Source organism: Arachis ipaensis, chromosome B06 (assembly GCF_000816755.2).
Source record: "Arachis ipaensis cultivar K30076 chromosome B06, Araip1.1, whole genome shotgun sequence".
Taxonomy (NCBI): domain Eukaryota; kingdom Viridiplantae; phylum Streptophyta; class Magnoliopsida; order Fabales; family Fabaceae; genus Arachis; species Arachis ipaensis.
The window spans coordinates 128933623-128936125 of record NC_029790.2 but is presented as its reverse complement, the minus strand read 5'-3'; positions in this window follow the sequence as shown (position 1 = coordinate 128936125).

Below are 2503 nucleotides of genomic sequence, written 5' to 3'. Positions count from 1 at the left end.
GCAATTAAATACGAAAATAAATATCTCTCTAAAAAAAATGATCTAATCATACCTTAAAATTATCTTCATTTATCTAATAACTTTTTCATTTCTCTTTTGTCAATTATATATACTCTGGTTCCTAAAACTTAAAATCCTGCCTGCAAATTTAGGTATATGCAGACAAATTTAAAGATATATTTGTGTCAAATATAAGTTAAGCGAGCAAAAAAAATTAGGAAGTTTATTTGAGAGTCATATCAATTTTAAAATGATAAAATTTGTGTTAGCAGAAAAATTTAGAGATATATAGAATATGACTGTTAATAGTATATAATTATATATGATCATGTTTTTTGAATGGTAATAATACTACATGTTCATCACAAACTCGTAAGATAACAACAGGTAAAATTATGTAAACAAATTTGCGATCAAATTAGTTTTAATATGGTAACTTATTAGATTTAAGTTAGAAATAAAAATAATTAAGTAGAAAAAATAATTTAAACTAAAGAGTAAGTTATTTACTTGAAAGGTAAGTTCAATTTAACGCTAATAAATGAAGAGTTCAAGAAGAATGTATTAGAATAATTATTTTTTTAAAGAGTTTGTGAGTGTTCTTATTAAAAATATTGTTAAATAAGAGAGTTTTTTGTTAGAGAAATAATAAGAATTAAAAATGTTTTTATGTTGGTTTATTATAGTTGAATCAAGATTTTTTAAAATAACGAAGTTGGTAAATTAATAAAATGAGAACTTAATCACTTTTAAACTAAAATAGTGAATACACAAAATTAATGGTGATTAATTTTTTATTTTATTTTTTTATCAACTTTCTTACTTTAAAAGATCTAAATTAATTGTAGCCATAATAATGAGATTTTTAAATCAATGAAAAATAAAAAAAATGGGAGATAATCTTTACTCACTAAAAAATTTATAATATTTAAAATCTTGTTGATGTAAGTTTATGAGAAGAAGTTGATATTGTAGTGCAGAATTAAGGTACAATCATACAGTAACTACAACAACACATTACAAATATTAATATACTTGATGCAGAATTGTGTGAAAAAGAAGTTGATCTGAAATATGTTAGAAGAGAAAAGAATGTTACCAACCACAACTACAAGAAAGAATCAAGAAAATTCGACACAATGCTGAATTATCAATTATGTCATGATTGTTGAAAAGAGATCGTGCAACAACAATAAAAAAAGATACAGAGAAAATAATTTTTTGAAGAAGTTGGCCATAACAATAAATAATTTAACAACAATGCTAGGAATCAAGAGGGTATTAGCCAAAAACCAGCTAAATACTTTTGGGTGAATTTAAAATCTCTACCAGTTAATATATATGGATGTTTCTTCTGCTAAGTATCAGAATGTTTCTATTTAGTGATACTAAATGGATGTTCTTTTATATATTTTTCGAATTTTTTTGTATTGTAAATGTGAATGTCTCTATTTCTTTAAGAATTTTATATTTTTTTTAAAATTTTATAGATATTTAATTATTTTTACTAAAATATAACTGGATATTTTTTTTGTTAAGTATTAGGATGTTTTTTTTTTCATATTAAATGAATGTTTTTTTTTTTTTATTTTTCTTTTCAAGAAGATCAATTAGGCATGCATAGTGCTCTAAGGTTAATTGAATTTTACAATCTGCACTCGCTTGTTTGAATACCAGTTGCGCCTCAGTTACAAGACCGGCATGATTACAAGCAGATAATACGGCGAGTAAAGTAATTGCGTCTGACTTCACTCCTCTCTCTTGCATTTCATGAAAAAGTTGCAATGCTTGGTCACCACATCCATGAAGACCGTAGACACTGATCAAAGTGCTCCATGAAACAGAGTCTCTATTTGGCATTTCTAGGAATATCTTAATTGAGCCATCCAGACAACTACATTTGGCATACATATTTATAAGTGCATTTTCTACAGAGATGTGTGAACTAAACCCAAATTTGAGGACATAGTCATGGAATGGACAACCATGTTTCAGTGAAGATAAGTTTTTGCGGCTCCGGTAACACATCTGGTTCACGAAAGGGAAGCAGTTCTTGTCGACAGTGGCGAATCCGACGAGCCAGATGTCGGTGATAGAAGAGGAGTGGGTCGCGGTGGGGAGGCGGAGAGGGCCTGACGGTGAGAGAGAGAGGTCTGTGTGTGTGATTGTTGGAGGTGGGTAGGTTAATGTGAGAGAGAAGATGAAGGTTTTTATAGGTTTTAATTAGGTTTACTTAATTAGAGATAATAGATTTAATTATTAAAACAGGGAGATTATAGTGTACAGATTTTAGTTTACAGATATTCCCATCACATAACTCTTCTTGCAACATGTGTACTATTTTATTTTTATGTTGGGGAAGCAATTTGGCTAGCTTCAGTGACCTAAAAAATTGGTGGCTTGGCTTGCTTAGATACAATAAAGGAGAAGCCATTTATGTTGCATTGGACCTCTTTTTATATATAAGTTGGTCTTTGACTCTCTTAATTTTTTTTTTTAATTT